Raw genomic sequence first — 14201 nt, 5'->3', positions numbered from 1 at the left:
TGAGAAGAGTGATTAATTTTAAAAGTTTTAATCTTAAAAAATGAAGAAGGAAAAATTTTTTAAATTTCCATTTACAGTTGTCAATGTCTCTGCTTTTCTGTCTTTCTAAGTGAAATCAGGAGAACATTTTAGAGCACATCTCATTCTTTTCAGGAAAAACAACACTTGAATGACAACTTTGTCCTGTAAATGTAAGGCCAACCTCTGTGACTTCACCAAGTCAGTCTATCCTAGAACTGGTGGGGATGGTTGCTGATGGGTAATTTGTAGAAGGGCAGAAATCCTCCTTTAGGAGTAAAGAATTGAAACTAACTTCTTTTAGGGGGGACAATACTGGATCCAGATTATTTAGACTGAGTTTCCTCGAGACCGTATGCTCCCAAAGGGAACTCAGTGGAGTCTGGCCTGGTGACCAAATGCCAGGCTTCAAGGGAGTCTGCCAGGTGCTGCAGGGAGAGGAGGGATGGGGCTGGAGCTGGCATAGAGGTAAGCGAGGGCTGGGAGCTCCTCCCCTTGTCCAGCCCCTTCTGTCTCAGGGAGCAGTAGCTGAGCATGTGATGGGGAAGCAAAGACCTTGGGAGGCCAAGCTTGATTCATCCTTGGCCAAGCCCAACTCTGCAGTACCTTATGTGGAATTGTTTCTCTGGAAGAAACTCTACTGTTTGCATAGGAATTTGGACCAGAAGGGGTGTTATCACTGCTGTGTATCCAACTATATCTATTTTTGACAGAAATCAGTATGGCAAAGACAAGAGCCATAGCAATCAGACCCGGGGTTTTAGTTGTGGACAAATCTGATTCTCTGGTCCTCACTTTACTTGGAGTTTAAAAGTTGGAATGGCCCCTTTGGTTTTGAATAAACATTGGACTCATAGGCAATTCTAGGCCAAGAAAATCCCAAGAAAGAGAAACTGGATATCCTAATAATTTGGATAGTGATTTAAATGGTTAATTTGGATGTTAAGAAAAAAAGGGACAGTCCTTTGGTGAAGTGGGTAATACCGGTTACACAACCAGATTCCAGCACTTCAGTAAACAATTTAGAGTCCCCAGTATGTGCCAGGCATTATGCTAGAAAATGAGATGGATTCAAGATGACTCAGATATGACTTTCTCCTAGAGATCATAATGAAGTGATTTTTTTTTTCCAGATAGCAAGAAATCAAGCTCCTTGGGGTTCATTGTGATCTTAATTGTAAAGTTAGGTTAAGGAGTGTCGTGCATTGGTTATTGAACTGGAGTTGACTGACCCTCAATAAAGGTCAGCGTGCTCATACTTCCTCTGTGGGTATCCTAAGACAACTCAGTTAAACTCTAGAATCAGTACAGCCGTAACCTCCCAGCCACTCATTTACCTGTGTTTGTTGTGGACCTCTGGGCTTGACGTTCAGAGATGCCTGGGAGGGTGCTGTGGCTTTGTACTGCTTAGGTCCTGCTGTAGCACTGGGTCAGGGCAGTTGTTGGAAGAACGTCTCTGACAGAATTATCTTAACCTTCTGGGAAAGAAAGGCTTCACCTTGCAGGGACCTCTGTGGTCCTTTTTCTCTCCGGTCTGTTTGTTCTCTCCTTGCCTGTCATAACCATGTTTACGCACCACCCAACCCTTCCCATTAAAAATGACAGAGATGATGGGGCCCTAATGAATCACTCTCTAAGCATCTAAGTCACAATAATCAATTATAGCTCCCTGTCAGTAGGACAATGATCTCTGTGCATTGGTGATCTTTATATAAGTTTGTTAAGAGATCCATTAGGAGGGGGTGTGGACTCTCTCTCCTTTGATATATTGTTCTGACGAGAAGCCACATGCCTATGGGGCCCTTCACTCACAGGACTTAAAGCTTTGAGTCATAGATCGGCAGTGTGGGAATTAAGAGGACCTTTGGGATTCAACAAATTCTGCCCAAGAGAAGGTATCAGATTGTGTTGAAGGTGTTGCTTTCCTGCACGTTGTGGGGGAGGCTGCCATGTCTGGGGCTTCACTTTCTTCCTCTCCCTGAAGAATCTAACCTTTTATCCCATCTTGGCCCATCTCTAATTAGGGATTAGATAGACCTGACAAAGCTGTAGAGCAGAGTAGGTGAGTCAGCTAGCTATAAGGGTGATAAGTAATCTGGGGTAAAGGAAACATAGGATCCTGTTTAACGAAGAGCTCCCCATAGTTGAATATAGGGCAGAAATTCTCTAGGAATCATATATGTGAATGGGGGCAGACAGCTTTTTTAATTTGGGAAAGGATAAGAAAGCACGAGTCTTTGATCCTGAATAGGAAGAGGTGCCCAGAATTTCCACTAACGAAGTGGTGAGCTCACAGTGTATGCGGACAGGGCTGGATAGACACCTCCGGGCAGCATTGCCCTGGTGTGCCCCTTTCTGCTTGATCTGCTGTAGAGTCTTGCAGGGGCGCTGCCATCTCTCCTCTACAGGCTTTTGGGAGGGAAATGCACAGGGGTGTCTATTTGCAGAAATCTGCATGCGGAGGAATCCCAGAAGAGTGACCCTCGGGCACAAGGGTCCTCCTTACAGTTGCCCATGTTTATTGCTACGTCTCCTGGTCCTTGTGGCCCTCAGCCTCTACCCTCTCCAGCTCTTCATCTGGGCTCTATTCTGTCCCCTGTAACAATCCCCAAGGAGGTAGGAAGAACCGAGTGAGTGCTCATTCCCTCCCTCCCCTCTCCACCTGATGAGGGTCTGCTCCTGAGACCCTCCCAGGTCTGAATCAGGTTCCCTAGACAACCACCAGGCCCTGGTGTCCCCCTCCCTCAGGTCAGTCTTACTCCATCCTTGTTCCTCATTAGTGAACGACTAAATGGCTGGGTCTGTACACTGCACCTTGTTTAATATTTGTAACAATCCAGTAAAAGAAAATTAGTATCCCAGTTTTACAGATAAGAACATTTTGGCTCATAAATTTTAAGTAATTTGCCCAAAGTCACTTAACTAATAAACGATACATCTGGAGTTTTGTCTTGAGCCTGTCAAACTCTACTTTATTTTTTTTTCCTTCTTTCTACTACCCTTTTAAGCTATTTGATGGTGTGGATGAGGTAGTTTCTTTCTTCTTGAATTCTTGGGCTGTTCACCAGTTCCCCACCAGGGGCCTCCTTGGCTTGTATGTCCACTCCGAACAGAAAGAAACTTTGAAGACGGGCCAACTGGGCCAGCTTCCAGCCCATTGCCAATCCATGAAATCAAGTGGCAAATATTAGTAGATGTTCTTGGCTGGGGATTTTTAAACCAGTGGAATCTTTCCTTTAGTGATTATGCACTTTTGATTTGTTCTTCAACATATTTGCTCACTTTTTTTGGTGCAAATTTCAGAATATTGATTTTTTTCTATCATTGTTGCCTAATTAAAGATTATTCTATTGCAAAGCAATGGTTAAAAAGAACTATTATCATTTACAACAACTTGTCTCTTGAGTGGGATTTATATTTCATTGGAAACTACAGAACTAAGACAACATTCTGAAATAAATTAGATGCTTCAGGGTCTTCCTCCATTTCAGATTTTTCATCCTAATAATTTCATTATTCTAATCAATTGTTTTTATAATTAGTAAATGTATGAATTTACTAATAACTGATTTTTAAAATCTGTTTATGTGTTAGGTTTACATATCTTTCATTTTTGAAAGAGTTCTTTTACTAAAAATGTTTGAAAACCACTGCATAGTCTCTCTGAAAGCCCTCATTTCCACCTCACTCTCGCTACGCCCACCTTTGTAGACCCCCTACCTGCTTGCTTTTGCTCCAGTCTTCATAGCTTAGCTCTGGCTCCTGAATTTTGGAATATCTTTGATTCCTTTCTTGCTATTTTGAAACCTGCATGGGGTTTTCAACTTTGTAAATTTCAGCATCTGCCATTCTTTCAGGTCAGGATTCTCCTTTTCAGTGCAGCCCTGCAGAAATAACTTCTGAGGCTGATCCTACAGGTGCATCCTGAGCTGGGTCCCCACACGGAGGTGTGGACTGGTCTAACTTTCTCCGTTCACTACTATCGGAGGGGGCCATCTGGGAGCCTCAGAGTTGGGGGCCTGAGTTTTACACTGTTCTCGCTCACACAGCAAGTGTGCACAGGGGCTGCGAAGCGGGCTTCTTGGCAGCAGGACCTACTACCCACTGCCTGATAATTTTGGGGGCATTTAAAACACAAAAATTTGCATTCTTCAAAGTGAGCAGTATTGGCAGAAGCACAGAGTTCCTGAGTGCATGCTGTACACTGTGCTATGTGGTTCCTTGTGCATTTTCTCTTGTTTGCTTCTGGTTTGAACTAAGTGGAATAAACAAAACAAAGAACCCATTAGAGAGCACTCGTGAGATTGGGTTGAAGAAGTTTGCTTTTATAGGGGAAGAAGTAAAGGGAAGTGTTTGCCACCAGGGCAGGGATTTATTTATTCTGCTGGTGGGTCTCAGATTACACCTAAGGGCTCTCCGATGCCTTTGGAGAGCCCTAAAGGATTCTAGGTACATGGGTGGGAGCACTGGCACTTTGAACAGAGCCAAGTGGATGATTTCTGAAAATGTTCAGGACACCCTCATTTGTCAAAGAACAAACAGCGTGAGAAGGCATGGTCTTTGTTTTCAAGGGGCTCATGAGCTGGCTGGGAAGAAAAGGGACGATCTATACAAAGTCATTAATGGTATAGTCATGCCTGACACAAACCTTCAGGGCCCAGGAGGATGAGTGATTTAGACGTGCTGGGGGTCTGGGCAGCCACTCAGGACAGTAGGGCTGGTCTGGGCCATGTCTGATGGGCGCTTCCTCATGTGCTCCCCTTTCCTGTCATTTCCCATGTCTTGTGTGCAGTCCTTGTCTCCACGGCACTTTCTGCTCCTGTCTTGCGAGGAGAGGAGCTCTATCCGTGTTACTTCAAGTCATGGCGGGGGGTGGGGGGGCGCGTGCTGGGTATAGAGGATCATGTGAGGGGTTCTTATAAGGAACAATAGGACAGTGGGAGCTCATAGTATTTAACCATTCTCTGACTCAATTTCTTCTAATGGGACTAATAATAGTGCCCATTCTCTGGGTTTTTGTTAAAAAATAAATTAGATAATCCATGTTTGGCTTAGCTCAGTGGGTGGTACTTAGTAGATTCTCAATATATGCAGTTTCTATGATCACTAATAATTTCTGGTTTCTTAGAACTTCTACTTGCTGTGGGCTCTGGGGCTCCATCTCTGTATTCCCCTCAATGACTCTGTCTTGGTTTCTGGACTTTTACTTCTTGTTGCCCTTGCCTGACTTTCTTCTTGTTTCCAATAGTGTCTTAGCAGTGACTCTGACTGTCTCAGAGCTCCTGTTTTGGGTTGGACCGGGTCGTGTGTGCCTGGCCATTTTATTAGCAGGCTTGCATTAGGTCTGTGCCCTCTGTGTGTCCAATCTCCAGGGACTATTGGCAGGAAGAAACATACTTAGAGGCCTGTCGGGTGGGTGGATCTTGGTGTTGTGCTATCCACCCCTCAGAATGCTAACCTTGTGCAGATATCTGCCCCATTCAGACCTACACACAATCTCATCTACTCAATGCGGAGAGGACACACAGATGAGGAATATAAGGTCCTTGTGAGACCTCACCATCAGGGAATGGTTTGGAGTGAAGGAAACTAGCATGCCCAGAAGACTATCACATATGTCAGCTTCTGGGAGCAGAGTGAGGGGACAGGCTGGAGGCGTCAGTGGTGAGAAAAGAGATCCTGGGAGAGGACTTTGGGAGTCTCACAGGCAAACGGCAGCAAATATGTCAGATTTGGTGCTAAATGCTTTCATTACTCTTCACAGTGGGCCTGCAAGCACCATCACTATCTGAATCACACATGTGAAGGGACGGGTGTGCAGAAAGAGGAAGTGACCTGCTGTCAGTCACACAGTGCCAGTGAAAGCACTGGAAAAGGAGTGATTCAGAGCCAGGCGTGAAGGGTCCCACAACAAGAACAAGGGCACAGAGGGAAGAGATAGTTTAAGCTCATTCTGTCAGGAAAGGGATTTAACTGCCAGGTGGGATGGTTATTGGGACATTTTCTTGGCTGCCGTCTTGGATGCCCAAGCCTCGCTCCTCGGCCCTGTTCTCCTTCTCCCTCTAGCTCCTGCTTCACATGGACACCAGAGTGATCTTCCTGAAATCTCGGCCTCTTCATGTCACTTTTTTGCTTCAAGTGCTCCCACAACTCTAGAGCTCTCAGAATAAAGCTCAAACTCCTTAGTGCATCATTAAATAAACTTCCAATCTGGACTCATCCCACGTCCTTGACCTCTCCTTGATGCTCCCAAAGCTGCCACATTGAACTGCTCACCCTTCCCTAAACAGGCCATCTGTTTTCAAGACTGCATATGATTGGTAGGCCGTCATCCCTGTTCTGCCTGGAACACCGTCTCTTACTGGCTAGCACTTTCTACTGAGCTCCTTTACAGGAGTTAATCTGTTAGCCTCCACAGGAACCCTGTCAAGCAGACACTTTTATTTCCATTTTATAGATGAGTAAACTGAGATTCAGGGAGGTTAAAATGCTTGCACAGGGTCACAGTCCTAGTAGGATCAGAGGCAGGGTTTCAACCTGGACAGCTTGACTTTAAGGCTTGTACTCTTCCCCCCGAGCCTGTGTGGTCTCCCTCCTCTGTCTTTGCACTGGGAGGATTCTTTCTTACTCTACGTGGACCAGATCAGATACCTCTTCTGTAGCATTTTCCTTGATTACTCCCTCACCCCCAAACCTCTCTGTTAGATGAGTCACCTCTCCACAGTGTTTTGTTCAATTCCATTATAGCATTCATCACATCTTATTAGAGTTATTTTTTTAGGGCTTTGCTATGGACTGAATGTTTGTGTCCCTCCCCAAATTCGTATGGTGAAGCCCCAACCCTCAATGTGAAGTGGAGCACAGGGTACTGGATGGTGAGCCACCGTTCAGCAATCTTCCACAAGGGGAACTGAAATAGAGAGGTGTATTGTTCACAGGTCCGGGAAGAGGTGCACACAGGGCCACATGCGGAGATCAAGGCAAGGTGCAGAGGGAGGGGCAGGACCACCTTGGGCATGTGCCTTTGTTAGGGTCTGTGGGGTGGAGTGCTTTGGGATTCTGGGATCCAAACCAAAGGGCAAGGTTTTGGTGAGCCCCGTGGGGTTGCATAAGGCAGATGGGCTGGGACGGGGGGCAATGTTGGTCACAAGGGCTGTTGGGGAAGTCCTGTTGGGAACGTTCATTTGTTCGCGGCACTGCGGCTGCTTTCTAGGGCATGTGCCTGCATCAGGGGCTAGTGTCAGTTTGCCGTGCCCGTGGTCTGCGTGGCTAAGTAAAATGGCAGCAACTGCATAAAGCGGATGCTGTGTGATCTTGGCCTGAGACTTGCAGCCTCTAGAACTGTGGGGAAATTAATGTCTGGTGTCTGAGCCACCCAGTGGATGGTGTTTTGTTATGGCACCTGTAGCAAACTAACAGCAGCTCTTTCTTCCCTGATTGGGTCTCCCTTCTGAATGTGAGCTACTGGTTGGCAGGAATCCTCTCTGTTAGTGGCCCTATATTCCCAGCATCTCGCTTGGTGCCTACTGATTGAAAGCGTGGCACGCTGGAGGCTCTCGGGAAGTTGGTGGAATCCAGCCTCATTGTACCCTCACTCCCTGGGTCCCCAGGATCCCATGGCTCCATGTCGACTCAGAGCACCCTCCTCCTCTCCTGCCTGTGTTCACCTGTGCTCCGGGCCCCCGGGAGACTCTGGAGGCGGGGCTGTCTCTTCTGCATGGAGCTTTCACTGACTGCTGATTTACTAGCTCCTTGCAGAGGGCTTGGCGGCCTGCTGTCTCCTCTGGCCCTCGTAAAGCCGCCCCCCTCCGCTTCGCCCTGTGCCAGCAGCCGCCCCGCCCACTGCCTGGGCAGAATTTATGACAAGGATTCATCAGATTAGGAGGGATAGGACGTGGTACTTCTTCCACTGTGTGCAGAATGCAGTCTGACGACATTGCAGGTCCCTCTGCCTGCTGAGCAAACCCACGTGGTCGTGCTTGGCATTTTCCAACCCGAGGAGTCATTTGGAAACATTTTGATTTGACAAGAAATAACTATAAACATATTCTGGGGCTGAACAGAAATTTAACTTTTTCAGATCCTTCCTGTACCACCTCCTGCCAGGCTCTGGGGCTCCCCAGTGTTCTGCTCACAGCAGTTTGCTCTTTACCAGGACCTTGGGCTTACCTAAGGCAGCCCTGGGCTTGAGCCCAGCCTCCACTTTTCTCCTCCAAGAATGAAATATTCTCCCCAAGCCGGGGAAGCTGCTCACCCGCCCTTGGCCTGTGAGCATCTGTGAGAGCATCACCCCTTTCATAGTTTGACTACTTTGCTTCATAGAAAATTCTCCAAAACTTAAAAAATGTTTTACCTAACCTCTTATTTTTGCATCCACTGGGCTTCCTTCTGCCATTTTGGACAACAACAAAAGTGATAAAAGATCTGCTCCATGTTTTACACAGAAGTTTTTCACCAAAAAATGTTGTATTAGTAGACAGCAGTGGGTCTCATCCACCGAGCACTTATCAGGAGGCTGCTCTTCTGGGCACAGCAGAGGGAGAGATGTGCACAGGGTTGCTGCGTGGGATTTTGGGGTTATGTGCCGCACAGCTCCAGGGGGCTCCATGCACACAGACCGCGCAGCCTGCACAGTCATGGGGGGCTGTTTTGTGTGGACAGGGCATGCTCCTTGCCGTTGAAGCCCTTGCATAGTACTCAGGGATCTTCCAGGTCTTCTTTGCCCAGCTGACCCCCGTTGGCTCTCTTTCAGCAGTTCCCTCTTAGTCATGGTTTGGAGTTTGGTCACCATCTTGTTCTTTGTCCCTTGAACATGTTCTCATCTGTCAGGGTCCTTCTGCCAATGTGGGGCCTCCAAGTACAGTCTGAACACATCACCATGATTTAGGATGATCATCTCCATCTTGGACTTTGAACTCCTGTTCAAGCAACCCTCAGGGAAGGGCCATTGGCTAAGGTTTTGCTTCAGCGAGCGATTTCTAAAAATCAACGAGACTTGGAGATCATTTGACATGGATTAAAGGAAAGAGATACCTATTCTTCAGCCAAGCACATGGCACATGCCATTTAGGATTATGGTGATCTCCTTATATTCTTGTCTTCCTTATTAGTTTCTTTATAGGAGAGACTGAATTTTATTTGTCTGCATGTTTAGAGACAGCGGAGTACCTGGTCCAGGCAGCTGCTTGCTAAAGTGGAACAGATGACAGCTACTGGGTTCAGGCCTCGTTCTAGGTGTCCTGGTGGAGAAAACGTGGCTTCTGCTCTCACGGAGGCCTTGATGTCATCAGTGAGTGGCTAAGCAGTGACTTTAGAGGAGGTGACTTGGGGGAGGCAGAGCTCCTGAGGGATGCCCACCGTCTAGTGGGCTTTGCTGTGTCCTAGTGAAAGACTTTGGCCTCATCATCAGCGTGAGTGCCTTTTTTGACCTCCACGGCCAGAGAAGTTAACTCATAGCTATTTTTGGAAAGTCTAGACTTTCTAGGGACCATTTGAGGCATCAAGAGGAAAAGTCTTTGCAGGACTCATCTTTCGATTGAGCCCCAGTTTTCCCGGGGACACCACTGTCAGTTTGTTGTGGTTGTACAGGTCTGTGGGGGGGCAAGATGAAAGTGTGATTCGTCGCCCTCAGGTCACCTGCCCAGAGGTATTTGTGTTGGTGCCTACGTGAGAAAATCAGACATTGAAAATATCACAGTTAGGTCATGGGACAGAAAAAGCAAAGAGGGTGAGGTGAGGCTTTGCAGAGAAGGGAGGAAGCGGGGAGGGAGGGAGGCTGGGCCCTGGAGGGAAGGAGGTGTCTGTGCTGCCTGGAGGCCCTCTCTGTGGAGGGCTGACCAGGTCACCGGATCCCACAAGTGCTTTCCCGATCTCTCAGTGTCAGCCACAAGCTATAATAGCTCTCCCTCCCCTATTCCAGCTGAGTCCTTCCTGGTGCTCCAGGGCCCGGCAGAGCCAGGCCTTGACTGCAGCTCTCCCGACCCTCCGTTCTGCAGTTTTCCACAGCAACTCATTCACTGGTGTCCGTGCCATGATTTCAGTGGCTCTGACCACATAGTTCTCATCATTGGGCTGAAGAAAGGCCACTAGACTCAACTTCGGCTTAAGACAACAAACAAAAGCAACCTCAATTTTTGGTATACCTCCACACCTCTCCTCCCTTGCTTCTCTGTTTCGTTCCAGAATGCCTATAAGTCATTGCTGTGACATTTTATAAATTTAGTTGGAGGTTGAATTCATAATAGTATTTGGAAACTACCTTAATTTTATAATTAAAGATTAAGTGGCTCATTCAACCTTCTCCTTCTCTCCCCACAAATAATCTAGCAGTAAAACAAATCTCTGCTATTAAGTGGTATTTATTTAATTGTGATTTGCTGTAGAGCTGTTTAAGAGCGGGTCATTAGGTTAAAATCATTGTGCTTGTCCTCTGAGCAGAGGATGTCTCGCGCTGACTTACGTTGGGGTGTGCTTTCCCTGAAGCTGAGCTAACACAGCCATGTTTACATTACGCACATTCTCTAGCTGCTGACATTTTTTGTTCCTCCAGAAGGAAAGAGATGCAACGTAAACAAATGACCTTATTTGATGTGACGTGTCAGGTCAAGCTGGACCAATGGTTGATACTTTCCACTTGCACTAACTACATTTCCTTCCCCTCCTTCCTAATCTTCCTCTTCCCTAAGTCAATGTTGAAGAAGAAACTAGTCATTTCGGATGATCTGAATCCTTTGTAGCTTGTCCCGAGTCTCTGAAGCTGAATAGATGCTCGAGGGGCCAGTGACCCTGTAGGCTCCTTATGCCCAGACCTAAGAACACTACTTGAGCTCCTGGTTTTCTCTAAGTGAGTAGGAGTTTGCAAAACCACACAACTTTTTTTTTTTTCTGAAAGGTGGAAATAAGGCAGAGTCTGCACAGAATGGAAAAGGACATGCAGGGAGGGCAAGGCTCACCACAACCCCCACTTACCCCCCAGCCTTTCCTCTAATAGTTTTTCCAAAGTCCCTCATCTTCTTCCAACTCAGAGCCCTCTTGGCTTTGCATTTTCTAGGCAGATGTGAGAAGTGTCACCACGTTTCCTCAGAGGACCGGAGCAAGATAAATGGGCACTCCCGGAGCAGGACACCTGGATGGCAGTCTTATCTACAGCCCAAATGGGACCGCATGTGCCCGGTGTTTATTTATTCTCCTCCTGTTTGGAGACTTTCCCTGATTAATTACTTTCTAGTAATCGAGGCTGCTAACCAGTGTCTCATCTGATTAACCTGTAGTTCGGCCCTGGGTCCCAGAGGGTGGGCTGGCCATCCCGCCTGGGGAGTGAAGGAGGTCATTGGCCAGGGGCCCCTGGGATGCCAGTTTGGGGCTCGTTTATTTGCTTTAAGTCTTGTTTGCTATTCCTGCTGCAGTGACTGGCGACAGCTCCCCCCAAGTCCCATCCAATCTAATTGGCCTGCTGAAACAGCAGTGAGCACAAGATTTAAGAAATGTTTTCTTTGAAAACTTCTGGTCCGACAGACACTTTGAGATCACATTTCACCCTGTTTCAATTGCACGCCATTCCCTGGGCCCTTCAGGAGAAATATTGTAAGTGAGTCTTACAGGAGAACTGCTGCTTTGTGGTTTGGGGGGGCCGATGAGCTGGAGGCTGGAGGGGCGGCTGTGCCGAGGCAGCCCGGCATCTTCAGAATCTGGAGCCCCTGCCAACGTTAACACGTCCGAGGAGGTATTCAGTATCAAAGTCTCTAATATTTGGCTCCATAAACACGATACCGGTTGCAAAAACAAAGTTAAGGAGCTCATGCTGATTACTTCAATAAAAGCTGTTTAATTATGAACGTTTGGGAAATGAAGTTACCAACAGGACCAGGGGAGCTTTGGCGTCCAGTGTCCCTGCTCCCAGCATGCCACTGTTACACCAGATTGTCCACTCAGCTGAAAAGTCTGATGCTGAGCAGAGCACACCCTCAGCCCTGTGGGGGTACTACTTACTTGCCAGTAACAGTCGTCTTACTGCAGTGGCAAATTTGGGGAATTGATTAGTGATAGAATTATCAATGCTCTCAGTACCATTTTCAGGCCATCTGGGGGTTACCTGGGGTGGAGGTCCACGCTCCCAGTAGACCTGCATTTCTTTCTCGGTAGCTAGCTGACTTTTCCCCTCCAGAAGGCAGGGTTCCAGGACTAGGCAAAGTGGAAGAGAATTCTGAGCAGGGAGCCAGTGGGTCTGATTGTGACACATTTTGGAGTCCCCGGATGAGTTTTTCTTAATAACAGTTTAGGGAACGTAATCGTGTTAATGCTCCTGTGTAATTCTCGCCCTTTATGTGGTTATAAATAGTTATTTTATGTCACGTGGAATAGGTAGAACTATCCACGTAGAAGTTGAATGAACAAAAATCGGAGCTGAATTTGTGTTATGTGAGGAAAGAAATGTAGGACCTATGCGTTGTGAAGGAGTGAACTCTTCCTCAAAAGTGATTTTTTTCCCCATATATTGATGATTCTTTCTCAAAGAAGAAACTTTTTGTAGGCTAAACATTTCTGGTGCAGATCTTTAAAATTTGCTCTTACTCATCAGCAGATACTGAATACAAATTGTGCCTGACCAGCCCTGATGACGCCACGCTGTAAAACACTGAAACATTCAGAAACTCCTGAAGGACTCCTGGCTGTTGTGCCCGTGCACTGAAGCACAGTGACAGGCACTTCACTGAAATGCAAAGCGGGGACAGCTACAACTGCCTCACGGTGCCATGATGATCAGTAGACGTGATGCATGTGAAAATCAGTTAGAAAATATAATATGCAATGCTGGCTATAGTTTTTTTCTGTCTTTATGTATTTTAGTTGCTTCTATGAAGATGTTTCAACTGCTGCTCATAGCTGCTTCCTTATTTTATGCTATACAGCTTAGGCGAAGACCTGAGGACACCAATCAGAGTGAATCATACAAATTTTTAGACTGCTACCTGTCACGGGAGACATTGCACAAAACAGAGAAAAGAGCACGGATTTTGTATCTAGAGAATCCTGAGTTCAAATCCTAGATCTTTCTTTAGTAAGCTGTGTCTCGCTGGGCAATGTTACTTAACATTCCTGGGCTTAGTTTTTCTGTTCTATAAAACAGGAATAACAATGCCTATAATGAAAATTTTGTGAGGCTTGTATTTTGCAGGTTGCCCCCCCCCCCATGCCAGCGTCACTGGGCATTTGACATTTTAAGTCCTTTTTCAGGAGAATTTTCCTCTGTTAGGTTAATAGCTGTGCCCTAGATGGTTTGGGATTGCTGACATTCTGAATAACTATACAGTAATTTATGTTTATGGCCACTTGTGTAAGTGTGTATGTGTGTGTGTGTGTGTGTTGGGTCTTTGTGTCATAAGGATGTTCTGTGCTTTTGTAATGACTGAATATGTTCTTGATTTTTATTTCTCTTTAAACAATATAGCATTAATTCTCTTCTTTCAGTGCACAAGACAAAGACAATGAGCCAGGAAGAAATTCTGACTGTTGGGGCTAAGTTCTTGCTTTAAATTCAGGCTGCTTGAAGAAAGTCTGGAACCTCACAGGTGGCTGGTGAGATGCAATGAAGGGGAGGGGAATTGGGGGGGAAAAGGGAGGGAGGAGGGAGGGGGTGACTCTGGTGTTTTGTTGGCTGTCCTGGAGTTAGACTTCAGGCCCTGGGGCATTCACCTGGAGAACATGTGCCAAATCTTTTTTTTTTCCCAACTTATACTCAAAAATTCAAGTGAAAGGGTAACTTTTTATGCATGGTATACAAAGTTAAAATAACACCTTAAATTCCTCTGAGTATGAGTTTGTTTTCTCTCCAAATGGTCAGAGTTACTGAAAGAAACTTAGAAAGAAGGTTGTTTGAGGTTCACAGGACCCTCTGGGAGGAGTCCACTTAATCAGACCAGCTTTTGGGACTTCGAGAAGGAGCAGTGCAATGTTGTTACCTGACATTAGCATTACCAGTGTAATGCTAGTTCCCTGGGGCTGCCTGTGTCGTTCTTAACTGGAAACACCAGACTTTGTGGGACAAGGAGAGGAGGCCAGGCTGGGAATCAAGCTGCCTCGCTCCTGGTCCAAGCTCTCCTGCTATTTGTGTGACCTGGGATAATTCGTTTACTAGCCCTCAGTCCAGTCCCTCATTTGTTTAGTAAGGCTAGTACCACTGATTC

The 14201-nt window shown here is 46.5% G+C and overlaps 1 long non-coding RNA gene across 17 annotated transcripts in view; it reads left to right on the top strand.

Moving 5' to 3' along the window:
- LOC105062943 (uncharacterized) overlaps window positions 1-14201 on the top strand; it is a 283500-nt gene that overhangs the window by 31089 nt on the left and 238210 nt on the right. For 15 of the 17 annotated variants that reach the window (XR_012499237.1, XR_012499234.1, XR_006722070.2 and 12 more), the window contains one exon: window positions 13486-13593. This is a non-coding gene — a long non-coding RNA (uncharacterized LOC105062943). Of the gene's footprint in view, window positions 1-12212; window positions 12766-13485; window positions 13594-14201 lie in introns of those variants that run through there. The other 2 variants (XR_012499248.1, XR_012499244.1) reach the window with 2 other exon arrangements.

The sequence above is a fragment of the Camelus bactrianus genome, chromosome 15 (assembly GCF_048773025.1).
Source record: "Camelus bactrianus isolate YW-2024 breed Bactrian camel chromosome 15, ASM4877302v1, whole genome shotgun sequence".
Taxonomy (NCBI): domain Eukaryota; kingdom Metazoa; phylum Chordata; class Mammalia; order Artiodactyla; family Camelidae; genus Camelus; species Camelus bactrianus.
This window is presented reverse-complemented; position numbering and strand designations above follow the sequence as displayed.